The following is a 13,714-nucleotide window of genomic DNA, read 5'->3' as shown; positions in this document are numbered from 1 at the left end:
TCTTTTTTTTTTTTTTGAAACCGTTCCCAGCAGATCCACAAAAAGGAGTGAGGATTCTTGTAAGTTTGTCAGATGTAACTTTGGATCTTAATAAGTTTCAGGTAAGAATATACTTAAAAGCTACTTCTATGTTGACTGTCTTGTTGCTTTTAATTGAAGTAAAATGGCCGTTTATGAGACTCATTGATCTGAAAACTGGTTCAAATCCATCCTGGGCAGATAAAGGTCCCTGGGAGAATGTCACCTCTACTCAGCCAGCAGAACGCAGAAAGAGCAAGCAGACCTGCTTTTGGATTCAGTGTGGCAGAGTTCTAACCTTGAGTTGTAGAGTTGAGGGACAGCACTCAGGCCCCAAGTTCAAGTCCAGCAACCAACTAAGGGAATTGCCAATGAGGCATTGTTCCCAGTGTGAAGACACTCCTTGGACGAAAGTAATGGAGGAGCATCCAGAGACCATAAGCCACTGCTTAGATGGCAGAAATAATGTCAGATCCTTGAGTCATTTGTGCATGGCCCTTCAAAAATTGGTCAGAGCCAGTAGGTCATGGGAAGATAGTTTGTAAGCATGCCTAATGTCTATAACTGTAAAGGACAGGAACTTGTCAGTCATCTGTGATAGTAGTAAAAAGCTAAGGTTGTAAAATGTGGAGGATTGTTTAAATCCCAACCCCTGTATGTGCCAAAAGCACTAATTGGTGGTAAATTTTGAGCTGACACCAGCTACATGAAATTCATCTGCTCAGAAAAACTTTGTAAACCTGAGAGTGCGTTTCTATTGATATCGGTTTGAAGGCCTGCATAGGTATCTCAGACATTGCTAGGATTACTAGAGATCAGGTTCTTAAGCCATCCATAAAGATCCTTTTGCAAACCAGAAGGCTAAATAAGCTCCACTTCTGTAGCCAGAAAAATGGTCTGTACATTTTGTCAAAAGTAAAAATATTGTTCTTAATGACATCTAACCCTGGTAACCTTTTTGTAAAATAGACTAAGTTTATAGGTTCCTGGCTAGGTAGGATCAACATTCCTGAGTCAGCTTGATGAAGTGATAGAAGATGAATATTTGCCCATCATCCCCTTTTAAGAACAAGGGAAAATATTCACTTTTAAAAATGTGGCAAAATAGACAGAAGGAAAAGCATGGGAAATAATAGTACAGGCCTGCGCCCTCTATATTTGCTTAGAAAATCCTAGCCTTATTAAAAGAACTATTTGTTTAAAAAGTTGTCATCTTGGTAAATTGACCAGTAAATTGACAGTCCCTTGGAGCCACTGAGAGACCCTGCTGCTTTTGCTGCACACCATAATGGGTAAAGTTCAACAACAGCCTGACAGTTACCTGGAGGAAACCTACATCATCACCCAGACCACCTCCACTGTGGTGAAAGTAGACTGCACTCCTGCCTGATTCCATCACCTGAAAATGCTTCGCGGTTGAAAGCTGCTACAACTAAGATCTTGTGGGGAATTCTCTTGGTAATATGCAGTAACCCTCTATACTCCCACAGTAGATATTGGGAATGAGGATATCACTGACTTGGCTTAGGCACTTCAGGGTCACAGCCTAGTTTGGTTCTGGTATGGTAATAAACTGCTTCCTCCTGGGTGTGTTTTAAAGATAAAAGAGAGATTTTTTAATCAATGGAGGTAGTACAAGGAATGAGACCAAGCCCTAATCTTAGAGCAAGCTTGGGCTAGGAAGGTGACTCCGTGGTAGAGTGCTTGCCTTGCATGCCTTAGGTCCTTGGTTTGATTCCTCAGCACCACATAAGCAAAAAGAAAAAAGCAAAAGCCGGTCCTGGTGCTGTGGCTCAAGTGGTAGAGCACTAGCCTTGAGCTGAGCGACAGTGCCCAGGCCCAGATTTGAGGCTCTACGACCAGACCCCCTCAAAAAAAATCTAGCAAACTTTTCATCCACTGGTGCCTTGAGGCTTTCTGAGATAACTTGGTTCCACAAGTCAAAGGAAAAATGGGCAGTTTTAAACTCTCACCACAAAGAAGCTCAAGGAATTGTAAAGAAGATGAGGGTAGTACAGTAAGCCTTAGGAAAGGAACTGGGGGAAAATTGGTATCCTCAGGATGAGAAAGGATTTAAAAAGTAAGGATTGTCTTAAAATGTTTGTAAAGAAGACAAACCTCAGAAAGTTTAAGTATGTAACAAATGGTATGAGTATGTCAAAATTGGAGCTTAGGAGTATAGCTGGTATAAAATTAGGTTAGCTGTTATATACAGAGTCAAGATTGCTAGAAGAAAATGTCAGGGCCTTTGGTACTGTTAATTTTGTTACTCACAATCAGATCTCGTAGACTGGTGTCCTTTGTAAAAGAGAGGATCAGCACAGTCCATGTATTAGTTCTGAGATCCCAATACCAAACTGTAAATATAGAACACTGTGCCAATTAGGGGAACATGATTGGTCCCCGATGCTCTAGAAGAGGAGGGAATGAAGAGCCAAAGTAACTCCAACTTGAGATTAACCCCACCATCTTGTGCTAGGCTGCCCTCAGAGTAAGCCCAAGAGAGAGGAAAAAAACACAGGTTGCCACCAACCCTGCCCACCCTTAAGAAAGCAGAACAGTTGCCCAAGTGTTCCAGGAACAGAACATATCAACAGTTCAGAAAAAGGGCAGTATGTTTAGGGTGGACACAAACCAATCATGTAATTGCTTGTGTGGAAATTCCCTAAACTTGTTTGTTCAATACTATAAAAGCTGTGTTGATTTTGTGCTTGGGGACTCTTACTGTCACGTGTTACCAGTGCGTGGAGGACCAAGCTTGACCTTGCAAATAAATGACTCTTTTGCTGTTTTCATTGGTCGTACTCTCTGATGGTCTTTTGGCGGTCCCAAGTCCGTACAACACGGCTTGATATAAAATGTCTCTGCCCAGAGATTTGAATGATGGCATTTATAGTTTAAACGATTTAGGGTAATTAATAACATCTAACACATGCTGAGGTTTTTATTTATACCTCTCTTTCACCCTTTCTTTCTTCCTCCCTTTCTTTCTTTTTTTCCTTTCTCTTTCTTTTTTCTTTTATTTTATTTCTTTTTCCTTTCTTTCTTTCTATCTATCTTTCTTTCTTCCTTCCTTCCTTCCTTCCTTTCTTTCATTGTTTCTTTCTTTCCTTCTTTCTTTGTTTCTTTCTTTCCCTTCCTTCCTTCCTTTTGTCCTTCTTTCCTTCCTTCTGTCCTTCCTTCTTTTCTTCCTTATCTTATTCCTTTCTTCCTTCCTTCCTTCCTTCCTTCCTTCCTTCCTTCCTTCCTTCCTTTCTTCCTTCCCTTCTCTGCTTTCTTTTCTTTCTCTTTCTGTCTTTCTTTCTTCCCTTTCTATCCTCTTCTATGAAATGAGTATGAATTTAGATATTTTGTTTGCTGAACAAGTATTATACCATTAGAACAATCCGTTTTTAATTTAGTTACTTTGCTCATAGGTTATCAATTTTGCTGAAGGCTGAACAGAGGCTAAGTTGCTCACCTATGTCTGCCAAGTAACTGGGATCACAAATGCATTCCAACTTGAAGGCTTTAGGATAATATGAGAATCATATTATTTTCTTGGCACACTGGTTCTGAAGTGTGATCATCTCAAATTCTACCCCTTTAGTTAGTGATGTGAGCTCCAATAGCTTGTCCTCAGTATAGATTTTCTAAATGAATGATTGAAGGTAATTTCACTTTAATCTCTTTTTTGCCAGTTCAGGGACTGTTATAATTTTATTTCTATACAATTTTTGTGTATATGTGCACATTACTTTTAAAATGTTGCTTTCCCTCACTTTTTTCCTTTTTTATTTTTGTTGGTCATGGGGCTTGAACTCCAGGCCTGGGTGCTGTACCTAAGTTCTTTAGATCAAGGTTAGCACTTTACCACTTGAGCCACATTGCCACGTCCAGTTTTCTGGTGTTTAATTGGAGGCAAGAGTGTCACAGATTTCCTGCAAGGGCTAGCTTTGAACTACCATCTTCAGATCTCAGCTCTTGCATAGCTAGGATTACCAGCATGAACCACTGGCTCCCAGCTAAAATGTAACTTATTTTATGTTCTATGATCTAGTTGAGGGAGTAGCATGAGTATTTAGAAAGGAAACTTTTAAGTCATTTCTCTAAATAATTTCAGAGTTTCATTTTCATAATATTTATTGGAGTGATTAATAACAGAAGCTCCCAAATAACAGAATGATCCTTCATTTTCTGCTCCCATAGGTATTTTTGAAAGATGAGTGAAATCTGAGCATAAGGCAATATGTACTTGAAGTTATGAAAAATATTTTGATGACACAAAAAGAGCCATATTACACAGCATGCTTTTCATTTCATAAAGAAAAGAATGTCATACAAGTATATGTATTGGCAGGCTTTTTCATCAGAAAAGATATCATAAAAAAGCTGAAGGGGATCAGCAACCATTTAAGTGTGATATAGCATTGTAAACTATAAGACATGAATTTATTCATTAAATAATTATCTAGGAAAGGTATCTGCTCACTACATTTATTCATTTTAAATTTTATTTTATTTACATGTCACTTAATATCTAAATACATACAAGTGTGAATATATATATGTATATATATGCATATATATGTATATATCAGCAATATCTGTCCAGTGAACTGTATGGTTATGTAATTTAATGTCAAGTTCATCAAAAGGATGGACTTCCATAAACCTTAACAACCCTGCAACACCACTGCACATGCAAAGTTAAGTGTTCACAATTGTAAGCCAGACCTGTGTTTTACCAAAACTTTGTATATAGTGTATTATTTTTCCATTTAGGCTTGACACAAAATATGATTGCCCTAGAAATAAATGATGGCATAATATCTACAATAAGTTAGTGTAAATCTTTACATTGAACACATGTTTAGTATGAGTTGTTCTTTCTTTCCTTTCTTATTTTATCTTTAGGAAATTGATTTCAGTTTTGATGTAGTGTTTGCCAGACAGATAGTCCACCACTGGAGTCACTCCACCAATCCTTTCTTGTTTAAGTTACTTTACTCATAGAGTAGCAATTTTTGCATCCAGCCCCTAAAGCAGGGACCATGATTTCATTCCAATATACCTACCTAGTAGATTGATATTCCTTCCTAGACTGATTCAGAACTGTGATCCTCTCAAATTTCTACCATTTTAGTTAATAGTGTGTGCTCCAGTTCTGCCTACCTTTAGAAGATATGAGAGAAATAAATGATTACAGGTAATTTGAGTGAATCGTTGGCTCATAGGTGATTTGATATTAAAATGTAGGGTAAGTTTGAAAGTATAATCACAGTAGTCAGATATTTTGCTACGTAAATTTTCCTTCACATTAAAAAACATCTCAACAAGAACTCAGGACTTATTTTGCTGTCTGTCAACTTGTATGTCATTTGGGAAAATAAACTTAATGTATTTCATGCGTAGTAAAGATCTTTGAATGGTCTGATGTGCTGGTTCACATCTATAATCATGGTTAGCAATCAGAAATAAATAGATCACAATTTGAACATAGCCTACCCAAAAATTTAGGAAGTCTCAATCTCAACAAACTAGTGGATCATGTTGAATCATGCCATTAATCTCAACACCCCAAGAGGCTAAGTCTATGCCCAGACCTGTGTCACTTAGGTAACTGCCTCACTTGGAGGCAGTCACCTGTCCAGATGCAGAAACTGGGCTGAGATTTAGCCAAGAGGAGGAAGGAGTCTCCTCCACCTTCCCAGGTTGGACGTCCAGAATGCAGTGAATGTGCTTGCTTTCCTCCTCCAAATGGCTTGAGATGCCATGCTGCTGAGTGCTCATTATTTGATTCCACTGTCCTCAATTTGCTAATTGAGCTGTTCTTCACAGCCTGTGAGTTCAACTCACCAAGTGTCCATTTTTTGAGAGTGGAGAATACTGAGGTAGGGAAGCGAGGGAGGGTGAGTGAAAGAGAGGAGAGAGAGAGGGAGAGAGAACAGAAAGAAAGGAAGGAAGGAAGGAAGGTAGGCAGAAAGAAGGAAAGAAAGAAAGAAAGAAAGGAAGGAAGGAAGGAAGGAAGGAAGGAAGAAGAGAAGGAAGGAAGAAAGGAAGGAAGGAAGGAAAGAAGGAAAGAAGGAAGAATAAAGAAAAGAAAGATAATGATTGAGAATGAATGGTTTGGAGTCAGGAGTTACATGGCAGAGGTACTATCTGTATTTGGTATTAGGTCTGCCCAAGCTATGTACACCCTATGCAGACACTTCCCTTCTTCTTGGCTAAATTTCCATCCTCTATGTGTTACCTAGGTATCTGGCATGCCTGGAGGCAGACACCTCCCCCTCTTACTAAGTCACAACCTGGTCAGCCTCTGGTCACACTTTCCATTTGACCAGAGGACATTCCCAGGCGCTGAGCTCACATCCAGTGTGGCCTGAATTTTCCCCCACCAGGCCATATCTCAACCGGTCCTTGGCCTAGATATGTCCTGGCCCGAGGTTGGGTGAACCCCCTTTTATCACACGCCTCTCCACCATATATGGCATGGGCAGCAGTTCAGTAAATAAACTACTTTACCTGACTGAACACCATGTGGTGATCTCTTCATTGGCTACCTAATGAAACTTACCTAATTAATATATCTTACACTTCAGAGTGTCTAGTTATGAATTCATGGATATTTTTCCGACACATGTGAGATCAGTATCTACAAAACATATGTACTATCATTTAACAATATAATTCTGCCTTAAATCTTTTTCTTCAATTTTTTAATTTTGAAAATAATATACAGAGAAGTTGCAATTACATTTGCAAGATAAAGAGGACATCTCTTATTAAGCATTGGTGCCTTCGCCTTTGTTTCTCCTTTTCATCCCTTTCCATCTCCCACTTCTTCCTCCAAAGTTATAAAGTTCGTTTTTGACATAATGTGTTGTACATCTCATTGTTGTTATGGATCCACCTGTATCCCTATTTACATAATTTGTTTTTTCCCTTCCCCTCCACAAAGACTACTAACATCTGAATTTTTAATAGCAGCCTAATTAACCTTAAAGTCTATTTTGTTTGCTTTGCTTTGTTTTGTTTTTAGCTTAAAGTAATCAACGATTTGGTGGGACAATCTGAAAAGATCTCTGCCTTCATATTTTCTAATCACCTGGGCTACAACCTGTGTGCTACCTGGTCAGATGATAGGATTTGAAATACTAGAAAGCAGATGCATATCAAAAGGTCCATGGCTTTGGGATTTCTCTGATTCTGTTTTTTAAATGTAATTGTTAATAAGGTGTGTAGAGTGTGTTTACCATATCACAATTCATGTAATGTGAACATTTGCCATGTAGACAATGCCATCCTTTCCTGAGCTTTCTCGAAGTTTTTGTTTTGTTGTTGTTGTTTGTTTTTGTTTTGTGCCTATCCATCAGCTTAAACTCAGGATTGGTTTCTACACCTGAGTTTTTTAATTAAGTTTACTCTACCTCTGGAGTCGCAGCTCCCCTTATGGCTTTTTGGTTGTTAATTGGAGAGAAGAGTCACAGATTTTCTCACTCCTGCTGTCTTTGAACTGTGATCATTAGCCTCCTGAGTAGCTAGGATTATAGGCCTGAGTCCCCTGTGTGCAGCTACTAACATGTTGGTTTCATGCTTCCCTGGTTGTGTTACAATTTTCCTCGACTTTTAGCACTAATACTACATATTGCCTGGCTCAAATCTGAATGGGTGTAACATGCTTGTATTTGAGGAAGGCAGGAATAAGAAACTATAGGCCATAGGCACATATAAGCTAAACAAATCATTTGGAACATGGCATAAAAACAAGTAAATGTATCGCCAGTTGACTCTGTCCTGTCTTTACTGTTAATTTTCCATGGCCTGTGAATGATGTTAGACACATCCAAATGACCATTGGCAGAAATAAGATTTCTCATCCTGTTCTGAAAACAAAACAAAAGCCACCAAAAATGTTATGTATGAGTCCAGCAATTTCCTCGAATTAGAGACCAATCTGCCCTAGTTTATGAAAAAATGTTCCTTTATTCAACTGCTGCTACTTTTCCTAACTACAAATATAATGAAATCTGTAGTAGTCGGTAGAATTGTATACCACAGCTGTCATTTTAATTTACAAGAAAGTCAGACTTTAAAATGTTTATTTTTTTGACAGTTGTGGGGTTGGACTCAAGGCCTGGGCACTGTCCCTGAGACTCTGTGCTCAAGTTAGTTAGAATTCTACCAATTGAGCCACAGAGTCACTTCTGTTTTTTTGAGTTGTTAATTGGAGATAAGAGTCTTATGGGGACTTTTTTTCCTGGGCTGGCTTTGAACTGTGATCCTCAGAAATCAGCCTCATGACTAGCTGGGATTACAGGCATGAGAGACTGGCACCTGCCTTCAAATAGTCATTTTTAAAATGGACTGCTTGGTGCTTCTGGCTCACATATATAATCCTAGCTATAGTTAGGATTATAGTTATGAGAAACAAACACTAGGTAAGTGTTGTTCATGATGGTTTGTATTGCCATGTTTTAATATTTTTGTTTCTTATACTACAATGCTCTTATTTTTATTTTCACCTAGGTGGGGGTGATAATTACTAGCCAGTGTTGAACTTCCGTTGGTTGAGATGGAGCCATGTGGATGATCTTTCCTAGAATGGCATGGAATTGAAATCCTCTTGCTCTCAGCTCCACATGGGCCTGGGATGATAGAAGTATTCCATCACGCATAGCCAGGGGTTGGGGAGCATTGCAGGTAACTCTACACTGGTCTGGAACTGATGTCCTAAATACCTAGCTTTACAGGCAAAACCATGTTACATTCTATTTCACTTTGAATAGCTTATTATATACTTAGAGAGTACAATGATAACACACTACATGTTAAATATCTAATGTAGTCAATATAATTAGCAGGTTTATCTCCTAAAACATTCAAACTAATGTATTTTGGTAACCTCCTGACTGTGCTAGCTATTTTGGAATATTCCATAAACACAAATATACTGACAATGTGCAGAATATTGGAAGTTCATAGGGATAGAGACAAGTTAGACTATGTAGTACATATATATTTATCTATTGCTTCTCTGAAGAATATTATCATATATTCACCATGTCAATCCACCATATATTCACCATGACAATAATTTTCCTGCAGTGTAGAATTTCCCATTTCATAGTCTGCCATCTTCATCTTTTTACATCTTTTTACATTATAAGTATGCATGTTTTCCTGTTTATTATAATGATTTGAAATTATTATATGATGGAATTAAAATTTGTACAGTCTACTGAAATTATCTCATTTTGTTTGGATTTGTGATGTTAAATCATTAAGACCATGGTTTCCTGAAATTCATGCTAACAGACTATATCATTAAATTATATTCTAAGTGCATCTTATTATTGTATTTTTATATAGGGTTCTACTGTTGCTGTTTTATGATATAGAATGTTGTGAATCTAGACTAAAACTTCCAACCCCACTGCCTCCAGTAACACTGTTTTATCACCAGGTTATGGATGCTGATAAGTATAACTCTAACTAATCAGGAGTTTGAGACCTGAGATTTAGTTCAGACAGCCTGAACATGAAATTTTATGAGTCTCTCCATTTCACTACAGAAATCTTGCAGTGGAACTGTGGCACAATTGTTAGATCACTACAGTCACCAGAAAGATACTCAGGCTTGTCATATAGCCCCTGAATTCAAGACCTAAAACATAGATATGCACAACATACCCTCACACACATACACACACACACCAACACACATGTACACACACAGATTGGCTGGCAATGTTGTATCTTAAATTCTTATCCAGAGATTGGGCAACAGCCCAATCATTTGTGAAGGTTTTTTACTGATTATTTTGAAGGAGGAGGATAGTTCATGGGACAAAGATGACAAGAGTTTAGTGAGGTATTCTTTATAAACGACTAGCTTATAAAAAAAACAAGAGTACAGTTTTTATATTTAAACCTTACATAACTTCAACTATAGTATTTTCTATAATAATCATTGAATTAGCAGAAGACAATGCAGCACCTCTTCCCTCCCCCCTTCCCCTCTGTCATAAAATATGACAAAAGTATCCAAAATACTCTTATCTTGCAAGAATGTACACCTATAAAATATCTGACAATATGTGTACGGTTTATTTGTCAATACATGTATGATTTTCCCACGTCTAAGTACTTACCTTTTTTCCAGATGACAACACACTGGGGCTTCAAGGGTAAACAAGATTAGGAAACAAACAACTAACAAAGTCCTAGGATGTAGATGTCAAAAATAGATGCAAGAAGTACATGGCAGGCTGAGAGGACCCTGAGAGGCAAAATGATTTCTGCAGGATTAGAGGAATAGTGACAAGGCATGGATCTGACCTAGGAAGTGTTCCTTGAGGTTGAGAGCATGCTGATTCCCAGGCCTACCTGAGGATGTTGGGATTTGACAATGTTCACATCTGTATAGAGTGATGTGGGAGGGGAGATTTCCATCTCCAATATATCTTTGGGACGGTCTTATGTGAACGGGCAGCTTAGATCATTGGGCTCTGAGAGATGTCACTCTCTATCTCACAAAGGAATAGAATATGGAACTCTGAGAACCAGGCAACTGTAACTGCCAGCTCATGCCAGCTCAAGTGGCCTGTATCTCAGGAACAAGAAAGATGTTCTTGTGTTGTTGTCAAAGTTCAAGAGACTCAGGTCTTAGGCATGAGAGGTGTGAGTGCCTCACTCAATGCTGCAGACATTGGATCAGTGCGAAAACACGAATCCATATTCTCAGGCCTTTTTTATAAGAAGAAACCAAGGAAATCACAAGGCAACTTAAGCTAAGTATAACTATGACAGCTCACACTACAACCTTCTTCTTGTGTGCTTTTATATGTGTATACTGAGAAAAAATTTATTGTGTACTTTTCAATCCACTCTATTACTCATTTTGAAGTATACTCCCAATTCCATGTTTCAAAAATCCATTCTTTTTACCACCTCAATGTGACAGTGAGTCAGCCCAAACCCTGAATGTGCCTTATAATATACAGAGCTTGGACTCAAGTTTGTTGGAAATGCTGGTAATGGACCTGGTCCCTGCCTACCAGAAAGGTGATCTTTTCTATGTTGGAAACATCCTTCACCACTATAGAGTAGGAGACAATGGAGCAGTTGCTGGATATTGTTTAAAAAGTGAGTGTTCTTCTTTCAACCAGGGCTGATGAGATACCCTGGCAGATTACTGGAATATTTGGTACCTCTCTGAGACTGTTTCACTGGGGTCTGATCACAGGAGCTTGTCTTGAGATAAAGAAGTTCACTCCCCGGCTAACTCCTTAGGACTGGTCTACCAGAACATTTCATTTGCCTCAGAAGCTAGTGGAGCCTTAGCAGTTTGCTTGCTGAGAGACTAGGATTAAAAGAATGAGCTAGTGGCACCCTACTTCCACCCTCCCCTAGTAAATCACTATCTTGGAGGCTTTTGAAGGAATATAGACAGAAGAAAGAATGCAACTTGAGCTTGAATTCAGGGCCTGAGTGCTGTCCTGTTCGTAGCACTCTGTCATTTGAGCCCCACGTCCAGGTCTGGACTTTGGCCGGTTAATTGAAATATCTTTAGAATTTTACAAATTAGACTGTTTCAAACTGTGATCCTCAGATCTCACCCTCTTGGTTAGTAGGATTAGAGGCATGAGCCATTGTGCATTTATTTGGACAGATGCATATAATCATCCTCACAGAATTTCTTTGAAATTGTGTAGACATATCTTCAGTTTTTGTCTGCCATGTTTACATTGCTCTATGGGATTTAACCAGTCCCATGTGTGTCCTGTTAGTTCAGAAAAAGGAGAAGCAGAGTTGTTCTCCTTCTCTCCTCCCATTGGTACAGATTCTTCTACCATAACTGGGAGGAAGATGAAGAAGAAAGTGGACGTTGGGGCAAAGAGAAGTTCTGTCCTTGAAAAATTTGTATGTTTGAGCTTTTTGATTCAAAGTCAACATTCTTCTTTGCACACCAGTTGTGATTTTCACCAGGGGGTTGAGGCTTAGCACTTCACTGGATAGTAGATTACACATTGTGAATGCAGTTGTTGTTTTGGACTCTCATGGATGAAAAGGAGGTCTGTGTATAACAAGTCAGATTCAGTGGGGATACAAATTTCTCCTCTAGCACAGGGAGAATTTTAGAGAATTGTATTTGAGAAATTATGAGGAGCATCCTGCTTGCAGGAGTCCCTTCCCACCTCGCAACATGCATGTCCCGCCAGAAAAACGCTATAGGCTCAGGATGTGGAGGGCGGGCTCTCATTTTCCTCGTCTGCCCACAGCATGGTTTGTTCCATCTTTCCAATGAGAAATATTTTGAGTGAAAATACATTTTATTTAAAAGATAAGGAAACTTCAGAGATATCATTTTGTGACCTTCAAAAATGACTATTTCATCTAACATAATGAATTTAATTTTTCATAAATTTATGACATTTCTATTCAAGCGAGAATTTTAGAATATTGTGTTGGAGCATCCAGCTTGCAGGAGTCTCTTCCCACCTCCCAACATGCATGTCCCGCCAGAAAAATGCTATAGGCTCAGGATGTGGTGGGCAGGCTCTCATTTTCCTCATCTGCCCACAGCATGGTTTGTTCCATCTTTCCTATGTGGATGGACTTCTACCATGATGATTTCTATGAGCACAAGTACCATGACACCATGACACCATGAAAGAACTTACACGGTATGTCAAGCTCAACATGCCCTGTCCAGACTTGCTCTTCTGCTCACATATTCTTCTGGAGCAGCTGGAATAACGCATGATCCTTGAGATCAAGAGAAAGAGGAAAAAGTCCTTGTTTAGATGCCTCAGAGCTGGTGAGTACGGATGGAACCTGGGTCTCTAGATCTGTGCCTGATTGGCCAAGAGCCAATAGTATGCCCCAGCTTGGCAAAATATCCCTTTATTGATATTCTTTGCCAGGTAATATCTGTTCTCCTTTTCAAAGAACTTGGAAGTCATCACTCATTAGAAAAACCCTACCTTCTCATCAGTGTTCAGTCCAAACTCAAGTTCTACAGCTTCCCCTATTAGATCCTCATGAAAGTTTAGTCACACCTTAACTTCTATAGTTCTAAGACTCCTAAACCTATTTCCATGCTCAGGTTTGCATCACCATAGAACAACTCCTGCAGGACTCCAGATAAAGAACCCATCAGTGATGTCATCTATGATGACTGATAGAGATCGGAAGCCATCACTAATCTCCAGAAAGCATGTGAACATAGAGGGCTTTTTTAAAATTTGTTTAAAGGCTCAAGCAAGTTTTGAGTCTTGTGGACATCTCACTGGTTCTCTATGTGATGCAGGTGCACCTGCACATACAATCAAGGAAGAAGATGATCCAGAATGTCTCCCATTGATATTCACAATCCACCTAGATCAGCGCCAAACCAGTCAAAAAGACTCATCTTGTTGTGCATGGTAAATGTGTGACAATGAAAAATGACCCTAGTCTATGTTCAGGAAAACCAATAGAGAGGTCTAAAATCTAGATTCAGTTGAGGAAAGAGAATCTTTCCTCACAGTATACACAGACCAATCTGTCCTCCTGCAGGGGATCCAATTTCCAATTAAGAAATTAGAATCTGACCATCCCTGGACTCAGGAAGAAAATCCTGTCTTTAATGAGGAAATAAATCCCTTTGAGGACTCAGAGGCAGAATTTCTGCATGAAGGCAACTTAGAGGCCAATCTAGATTTAGAGATTC

General features: G+C 38.9%; 1 pseudogene; it reads left to right on the top strand.

Moving 5' to 3' along the window:
• Positions 1-1,306: 1,306 nt before the first annotated feature.
• The window catches only part of LOC106002814, a 77,922-nt pseudogene continuing 65,514 nt past the window's right edge, over positions 1,307-13,714 (top strand).

This window comes from Dipodomys ordii, unplaced genomic scaffold (assembly GCF_000151885.1).
Source record: "Dipodomys ordii isolate 6190 unplaced genomic scaffold, Dord_2.0 Scaffold1000002216, whole genome shotgun sequence".
NCBI lineage: Eukaryota > Metazoa > Chordata > Mammalia > Rodentia > Heteromyidae > Dipodomys > Dipodomys ordii.
This window is presented reverse-complemented; position numbering and strand designations above follow the sequence as displayed.